Source organism: Solanum tuberosum, unplaced genomic scaffold, assembly GCF_000226075.1.
Source record: "Solanum tuberosum cultivar DM 1-3 516 R44 unplaced genomic scaffold, SolTub_3.0 scf00698, whole genome shotgun sequence".
Lineage (NCBI taxonomy): Eukaryota > Viridiplantae > Streptophyta > Magnoliopsida > Solanales > Solanaceae > Solanum > Solanum tuberosum.
In genome coordinates, this window is record NW_006239612.1 from 157,186 (window position 1) to 166,936 (window position 9,751).

The 9,751-nt window shown below is 37.4% G+C and overlaps 1 long non-coding RNA gene across 1 annotated transcript; it reads left to right on the forward strand.

The window, feature by feature from the left end:
- Positions 1-5,610: 5,610 nt before the first annotated feature.
- LOC107058903 (uncharacterized) lies at positions 5,611-6,727 on the forward strand. Its single transcript, XR_001472395.1, has 2 exons — positions 5,611-6,201; positions 6,490-6,727. It is a non-coding gene; the product is annotated as an uncharacterized lncRNA (long non-coding RNA).
- Positions 6,728-9,751: the final 3,024 nt, after the last annotated feature.

The window sequence follows — 9,751 nt, forward strand, 5'->3', positions numbered from 1 at the left end:
TAATTTGTGTGCTAGGAGATATGACCCTCCAAAGTAGACCCTCGAAAAAGGCTTCACTTGGAAATTTCGGATTTTGATACGGTTGCTCTAAAATTTGGGTTAGACCCATCTCCCACTCAATTTGACCCCCTAAACAAGAATATGAAGTCGGATTTTCGAAAAACGAAACGGATCTTTTTATATACAGCTAAACAAGTTTCCAGTAACTTCCGAAGCACATTTTTAAGAACTTTTTGGGTCAAATTCAAATATAATCATTTCATTAAGTTCTCGACCCCAAACTCACATGTGAGGCTCTAGTTTCACTCTATTATTTTCCGAGTCGTTACACTATCTCTATTCCTCCTTATAGAATGACTCCGGTGAAGTTGAAGGAGTTGAAAGAACAACTGAAGGATTTGCAAGACAAAGGTTTTATTCAACTAAGCATCTCTCCTTGGGGTGCTCCGGTATTATTAGTAAGAAATAAGGATGAAACTCTTAGAATGTGTATCGATTATCAGCAATTGAACAAGGTGACCATTAAGAACAAGTACCCACTTCCTAGAATTGATGACTTATTTGACCAACTTCAAGGGGCTAGCTATTTTTGCAAGATTGATCTAGGTTCGGGCTATCACCAATTAAGGGTGAGGGATGTTGATATTCCTAAGACGGCATTCCGAACTAGGTATAGGCACTATAAGTTCCTTGTGATGTTATTTGGCCTAACAAATGCCCTGGCGGCATTTATGGACCCTTATGAATATGGTTTTCCGATAATATCTTGACATGTTCATCATTATGTTTATCGATGATATTTTGATATATTCTAGAAGTGAGGGTGACCATATGGACCATTTGAGAGTTGTGTTGCAATTCCTCAAGGATCATCAATTATTGGCAAAGTTTAGTAAATGCGAGTTTTGGCTAAGGTCTGTGGCATTCCTAGGTCACATTGTGTCAAGCAAGGGTATAGAGGTAGATCCGAAGAAAATGGACTCGGTCAAGAATTGGCCTAGACCTCTATCACCAACCGATATTAGAAATTTTTTGTGTTTGGCCGGCTACTATAGGAGGTTTGTTGAGGGATGTTCCTCTATTGCTTCTCCTTTGACGGCCTTAACTCAGCTAAATCTGTGTGGTTGGAAGCTTGTGAGAAAAGCTTCCAAGAATTGAACGATAGGCTTACCTCTGCTCTGCTGTTGACTTTGCCGGAGGGTACCGATGGTTTTTTGTATATTGTGACGCCTCTAGAGTGGGTTTGGGATGTGTCCTTATGCAACATGGGAAAGTAATTGCCTACGCCTCAAGGAAACTCAAGGTACATGAGAAGAACTATCTGACTCATGATCTTGAATTGGCGGCGGTAGTATTTGCTTTGAAAATATGGAGACATTACTTATATGGGGTGCATGTTGATGTGTTCACTGATCACAAGAGTCTCCAATATGTTTTTACCCAAAAAGACTTGAATCTCCGACAATAAAGGTGGTTAAAACTTTTGAAGGATTATCACATGAGTGCCCTTTACCACTCCGGCAAGGCCAATGTAGTTGTGGATGCCCTAAGTCGATTTTTCATAGGTAGTATGGCCCATGTAGAAGATGAAAAGAAGGAGTTAGTTCGTGATGTTCATAGGTTGGCCCGGTTAGGTGTCCAACTAGTGGATTCCACCAAGGGTGGTGTCATGATCCACAATGGTTCCGAATCATCCTTTGTTATGGAAGTAAAGGCAAAGCAAGACCTTGATCCTATTCTAGTTGAATTGAAAGAGTTGGTGCTTAACAAGTCCGTTGAGGCTTTCTCCCAAGGGGGAGATGGGGTGCTTAGGTATCAAGGTCGATTATGTGTTCCGGATGTTGACGGCTTGAGAGAGCAAATTTTAGATGAAGCTCATGGTTCGCGATATTTTATTCATTCGAGAGCCATCAAGATGTATTGTGACCTACGGGAAGTCTATTGGTGGAATGATATGACGAAGGATATAGCAGATTTTGTAGCCAAATGTCTGAATTGTCAATAAGTCAAGGCCGAACACTTTAGACCAGGAGGCTTTTCTCAATATATAGATATACCCACTTGGAAGTGGGAGGATGTGAATATGGATTTTATTGTGGGTTTGCCTCGTACCCGAAGGCAACATGATTCTATTTGGGTCATTGTGGATAAAATGACAAAATCCTCCCACTTTATTCCCATCAAGGTTTCCTTTTCGGCGGAAGACTATGCCAAATTGTACATCAAAGAGGTAGTGAAGTTGCATGGAGTTCCTTTATCTATCATTTAGGATCGAGGTACTCAATTTACTTCACATTTTTGGAAGGCATTCTAAAAAGGGCTTGGTACTAAGGTTAAGCTTAGCACGGTTTTTCATCCCCAAACCAATGGTCAAGCGGAATGTACCATCCAAACCTTAGAAGATATGTTGAGAGCATGTGTGATTGACTTCAAGGGTAGTTGGGATGACCATCTTCCATTGATAGAGTTTGCCTACAATAATAGTTACCACACAAGTATTGTCATGGCTCCATTTGATGCATTATACAGTAGGAGGTGTAGATCTCAAGTTGGGTGGTTTGAAGTAGGTGAAATTGCTTTACTTGGTCCCGAATTAGCTTATGAGGCCATTGAAAAGGTCCGACTCATTAGAGAGAGGTTGAGGATTGCCCAAAGTCGGCAAAAGTCTTATGCCAATGTTAGGGGGAGGGATCTAGAATTTGAAGTCAATGATTGGGTCTATTTGAAAATCTCACCTATGAAAGGTGTGATAAGGTTTGGCAAGAAAGGGAAACTTAGTCCCCGATATGTGGGCCCTTATCAAATTTTGAACTGTATTGGGAAAGTTGCCTATGAGTTAGACTTGCCAAATGAATTGGCTCCGGTTCACCCGGTATTTCATGTTTCTATGCTCAAAAAGTCTATTGGTGATCCGGTATCCATCATTCCTTTAGAAGGTTTGGGAGTTGATAAGAGTCTTTCGTATGTAGAGATTTCGGTAGAGATCTTAGACCAGCAAGTTAAAAGGTTGAGAAACAAGGAAGTAGCTTCCATAAAAGATTTATGGAGGAATCATTTAGTTGAGGGTGCTCATGGGAGGCCGAGGCCGTTATGAAGTCCCGCTATCCTCATCTTTTTCCTTCTACTCCTACTCAAGCTTGAGGTAAGTAGTTCCTCATGAGTTTTAGTGTTTTGGGAGTCATGTGTGCTATTTGAGCTTTTTCATGATTTCCTTATGTTATGCATGTTCTTGATGAAATTCATGTTTAATGATAAATGAGTTTTCATGATATATGTGTTTCCTCATGTTGTTGTGCATTGTAGTATGATGTTGCATATTTGACTTCATGGGATGTGTTGATAAACATGCTTCATTATGTTTTTATGAGATGACATATTGGCTCCATGATGTTGTGTTGAGCATGCTTTTGATGGAGAAGGTAGTTCCTCCTATGAACATGAGAAATGTTAAATTTCATGCATTTTGGGTTGGTAGATGTAGTTCCTACTTCCCTATGTTGCATTGATTATGTTTGAAATGGAGTTGAAGTTTCCTTCTTTGAATAGTGCACATTGTGAATAGTGTATCTTTGAGTTGTGCATTATTTTGGTGTTTCATGCATGATGGGCTGCTAGTCTTGAGTATTTATTCTCCTTAGGTGCCTAAGTCATCATTCGAGGACGAATGTTCCCAAGGGGGAGATAATGTAACACTCCAGAAAACTAATGAACTAAGTTAGAGCCTAATATGTAGTCTAGTAGCCTAAATGGGATTTAGCATAAAGATAAGAGTCGTAAAATAACCTCCCTAAGTTAGTACAAGTGTGTTAGGAACTAAATATCAAGGCATGACCCCCCCCCCACCAAGGGGCCAACCAAGGGTCCTTGAGGAGGGCCTTGGTTTGTAGCCAAAAAATTGCGTGAAGGTAGTCACCCACGAAATGGGCACCCATGCCCCATGGGTGGACTCACACACCGTATGTGGGGGTCGTGGGTCGAGGCTATATGTTGACACCCAATTTTGATCGACCTTTAACAATTTTGGAAATGCTATCCGATTAAATACGCTTTTTAAAATATATTTTGAGTTCTAAAATTTTAGTTGATTTTGTCTAAAAATTGTACATTTTAGTATGTGTGTTTTATAAAATTATCATAAATATTATTAAGATATTTTTAAAAAAAATTATTAGTAAAACTCAAAATAATTATTTTATTTCAAAGGTTTTAAAAGTTTAAGTGATTTTTATTATATAAAATGTTATAATATTTGTAATATTTTATTGAATAGCGTTTCCTTGAAGTTCCTTTAAATCATTTAAATGTTAGCCTATATTATTCCAATTCCTTTCAATTCTAGCCTATTCAATTTCAATTGTATTGCAATTTTATCCACCCTTTCATGTCAATTCTAGCCAATCCCATTTCAATTTTAGCCTTTCTTTTTCCAAATTCAGATTTCAAGTCTTTTAATCTCGACCATCCATCCTTAATTAAAATCTAAATCGAATCCTGATCGTCTAAATCTTTCAAATCAACGGTCAAGATCTAATCTCCCAAAACCTTCCTATTTTAACACTAAAGCTCCTAACCCTAAAATTTATGCATTCTCCCTCTCTCTCAAACAGATCAGCCGCCACCCTCCCTCTCACCGGCGATGGCGAGTCTCCAACGAAAGGCGGAGGAGAGGCCGTTCTTCCTCTCTCACAGCGCCTCCTCTCCTTCTCTCTTCTCCCTCTTTTCTTCTCCGACGGAAGAGCAGCAATGCGAGAACCAGCAGGTGTTGGCTGCCTCCGCTCCTTTTTCGGTGGACAGCAGCTCCGAACCAGCGACCAACAGGCTCCACCGGTGGAAAACCAGTTGCTCCGACGACCAGCAGCCGGCGAGAGCAAGCAGCAGCGATGGCGAAACAGAGAGCAATAGCAGCGCAGCCTCCGCCCCTCTCTTCTCCGGCGAAACTCGAGGATTTCAACAGCAACAAGAGTCATTTTTCGACAAGAGCTCTAAAGTTAGAACTTCATTTTTATTTTCTGCCAATTTTGAGGTGCCGGTCGGATAAAAGACAGATCTGTTCAGATCTGTCCGGTCCGGGTATGACTTTCCAAAACATCTTGTTGTGCCTCTCATCTATATCTTGTTCTTATTTTTTTTCTCTAAAATTAATTTCAAGATGTGAAATTTGCCATCGTTTTTGTGTAAATGCGTGTACGAGCCTTGGCTTAGTCATAACCTCAAGATTAGCTTATTGTGCATTATAGTTTGACCTTGTGGAGGTATCATTACACCTAGACTTGTCTGAATTGTCCAATGCTTTAATATTGTTGTAACATTACTCCTCTTTCGGTTGAATATTACATGTTCTTATATGAAATAGTATTAATGTGTGGTTGTTGATTGTAACCAGTGAATGATACCTTGATTTCCTTTACTAATAATCCTTGGCATATGATGATCTTATTTTTTTATACCAACAGCTCTATTTGGCTACGGATGGTAAGTATCCACCTACTCAATCTCGTTTGTCTATATTTTGGGAATCTTGAGCGTGTTAATATTCTAATTGGACTATGTCCTTTTTTTTACTAATAACTTAATTGTGGCTTAAATTGAGGTTGATTAACTGAATTACCTAACTTTAGAATATTCTTATTGTAAGCATATATTATCATTAACTTTGATTGATTTGCTAATGATCCTCATAATTGATTAAGTTAGCATTTGGCGGATTCCAACATTTTGGCTGATTATGGTAAATTATTTTAATATATGAATATTGTGTTGGGCTGTAATTGTGTCCTGCCTTAGTTAAATGCTTGTCTTCTTGATTATATAGTCATAGATGCTTTAAATTAGCCTTCTTGCCGTAATTATAAAAATCAACTGCCACTTGATTACATATTGGGTAAAAATCGATTGATTTTATTCATTATTTGTTTAAGGAAAATAATTCTAATTGTCTCCTTAATTATTTCTTTTCCTTTTATGTTGTGCCCTCTCTTTTGTATATAAATAAGGTTCATAATTCCATATAACACACGGTGGAACACCTCTACACTCTCACATCCTAACTTGTGCTCACATACTAAAATACTAAAATATATATTACTCTCTGCTTGAAAAGATTTTCGGGTGAACTTTTAAGAAGTATTTTGCTGTGTTCGGGTCGAATAGTGTGGAATCAACTTGCCTTCATTGCTGATATATTTTTTAACTGCTTAACCAGTTGGTGCTCTTCATACATGTATTTAATTTCTATTTTGCATCACTATTTAATTTCTGTTTTGCATCACTACTTAATTACTTTTTATGCATAAATCCAAAAATGGATTTTATTAAGTAAAGGAAGCGTTCGGGTCAGTTCTCTTCTCCCTTTTATATGTGTATGTCTGTCTATGTGCAATATATTGTTTGAAGTAATACGTATGTCCTATTCTGGTTGAGTTCATGAAAAATAATTGTTATTACATGTGTTGTATATTACTTGGGTTGTATTGTTACTTTCTTTAACAGGGTTTGAACTTAAAGGTTCAAGACATGAAGAGTCGCCATGGGAGGGAAATAGACTAATCGATTTAATTTATGTTTTGTGTATTATTTAATCCTTTTTATTATTTTTGTAATAATTTGTAAACTCTAACTCTATATATGTGAAATAATTTGGGGATCGGCTAAGGGGGAGGGATTTACATGCTACTTGTTTATTTATTTTTATCGTAACTTATTTATGTTAGAAACCATGCTTATAGGATTGTGATTTTGTTTGATCGTTCCCTCTAATAATTTTTAATCAAGATCTGTCCAAAAAATAAAATAAGTTACTGTCATCATTAATCACTCATTTATATCTTGTCTAATTATAATTTGGAAGTTGTTTATGAGTTTAAATACCTAATTGGTCATTATATTGAATTATTGGGATTTGCACGACCATCCTATTAATTATACTAAAATAGTGCATGTTTGTTCCTTGATTTTAAACTCAGCCGTTTTCCCTAAAATAATAAAAATTTAATTAATTAAAATAAAATAAAAATAAAATGTTGATTTTTTAAATCGGCTTGCATTAGAATCCTTTTACTATTCTCAGGATACCATGCCTATAAAGTAATTACTCTTCATATGTTGGCGTAGAAATCATATAGGTTGAATAATTGTCACCTTATACTTTATTTAGAAAATCATGCCTATAGGTGCTCTGACATTTTAATCTATCAATCACGTAGAAATCATGTATATAGGTTTATTAATCAATTTTCAGCATGTCATTAAAACTCGAAATTAAATCAATGTCTAGCTAATAACGTATTAGTGTTTGTAATTTGCAATAGGTAGCATGTATATAAGATCTCAATATCTTATTATTTGGGCATAGATATCATGCATATAGGCTTAAATTTCAGTCCATCCTTATCTAGAGATTCTGCCTATAGGAATAACTTCAGCTTGTTAACTCAGTAGTTAGGTTTTAATAAATTTTAATAGGCAATTTTCCAACGTGCCCACAAACTTAGAGAAGGGAACTTGAACTGTTCCCATCTTCGATTTATCTGTCAATGCGAGTTATTAGTTATTTTCTACATCAATCCTTTAGAAAATCATGCCTATAGGAATTTCTTAACACGGTGGACGATAATATTTTCAGCATGATAATCACTTAGATAGCATATCTATAGGTTTTCTTACAATTTTTAGCATGTTAAATAACTAAATAGCCTTCGGCATGTTTAAAATGAGAACCACCCGAAATATTTTTTTGCATTTGATAAACTGTTTTGCCACCTGAAATCAGCTGCTAAATTACTTTTCTGCATCTGCCACTTGCTGCCCCGATTAAATCTCGCTTGAATTAATTAATTTCTGCAATGTCTTGCCATTTGAAATCAGCTGCTAACCTTTCTTTGCATTAATAATAAATCTGCCATTGTTTTTTAAATATATCTCTGCATTTGTAATCACTTTTTCTGCCACTTATTAAATCAGTCTAATAACCTTTTCTTCCTGACTTGTAATAATTTTCTACCCATTTAAGTTAATTAATTGTTATATGGAGTGCATGCTCGTATGTGCACACACTTAGCATGAGACCTTCACTAATTATGTGTTGTTTGCAAGCATGTTAGTAAACTAATCTAGAGGCCAATATGAGACTTTGTGTGCTAAATGGTCGTCCAAATTGTTTGATTTGGTGTCTAGGTGGGCCTATTAGGAGTTTATTTTGGTCTAAACCCTTCCTAATAGTAGTCTAATGCCTCTTGGATCTTAAGTCGGGATGATAGACACCTCTTAGAGACGAAAAGCATGCGGTGGTAGGGTAGGGGTAGTTTAGGCCCTACGGATATGATGACATCGACTCAGGCTAAAAGCGACAAACCTTGATTTTTTCAGTCCCTACACAGAAGCCTATCAAAAAATAAAATTCGAGTGCTGATCCTAAAGTCCTTCAGAATCTCCCTTCCCTTACCCTTTTTATATGTTTATATTAATTATTTGGGGTAGTTTTAAAAATTAAAAGTTAATTATTTACTTATATATTTGTCTACTTCCTATCTTCTCGCTATCTCTTTAAATTTTATTTTGTTAGTTATTTAGTATTAAGTTATCACCTAGTTTCGCATGCTTAATTAATAAAGTAAATAAATAAATTGATCTTAATTGTTTAAAATTAGTTATCACTTAGCAATCATTATTTAAATAATTGATAAATGAAGTGACCTTAAATGCTACTTATAACCCCCACATAAATTGCATGAGACACGACCGGGACCCACATTTGTGGACCTCGAGGGATGCCTAACACCTTCCCCTCGAAGTAATTTGAACCCTTACCCTGATCTCTGGTTCGTTGACCTTAGCTAGACTAGTTTAGGTTAGATAGGTGCCCTAACGCGCCTTAATTCATTAGGTGGTGACTCTTCAATTGCTCCAAAACCCAAAAGAGTTGTTAGGTCGTGCATCCGAAAGGAAAGTCCATTTTGTGAAAAACGGGGCGCTACAAGGTCAAACTATAATGCACAAGGTCAAACTATAATGCACAATAAGCTAATCTTGAGGTTATGACTAAGCCAAGGCTCGTACACGCATTTACACAAAAACGATGGCAAATTTCACATCTTGAAATTAATTTTAGAGAAAAAAAATAAGAACAAGATATAGATGAGAGGCACAACAAGATGTTTTGGAAAGTCATACCCGGACAGATCTGTCTTTTATCCGATCGGCACCTCAAAATCGGCAGAAAATAAAAATGAAGTGCTAACTCTAGAGCTCTTGTCGAAAAATGACTTTTGTTGCTGTTGCAATCCTCGAGTTTCGCCGGAGAAGAGAGGGGCAGAGGCTGTGCTGCTGTTGCTCTCTGTTTCGCCATCGCTGCTGCTTGCTCTCGCCGGCTGCTGGTCGTCGGAGCAACTGGTTTTCCGCCGGTGGAGCCTGTTGGTCGTTGGTTCGGAGCTGCTGTCCACCGGAAAAGGAGCGGAGGCAGCCAACACCTGCTGGTTCTCGCATTGCTGCTCTTCCGTCGGAGAAGAAAAGAGGGAGAAGAGAGAAGGAGAGGAGGCGCTGTGAGAGAGGAAGAACGGCCTCTCCTCCGCCTTTCGTTGGAGACTCGCCATCGTCGGTGAGAGGGAGGGTGGCGGCTGATCTGTTTGAGAGAGAGGGAGAATGCATAAATTTTAGGGTTAGGAGCTTTAGTGTTAAAATAGGAAGGTTTTGGGAGATTAGATCTTGACCGTTGATTTGAAAGATTTAGACGATCAGGATTCGATTTAGATTTTAA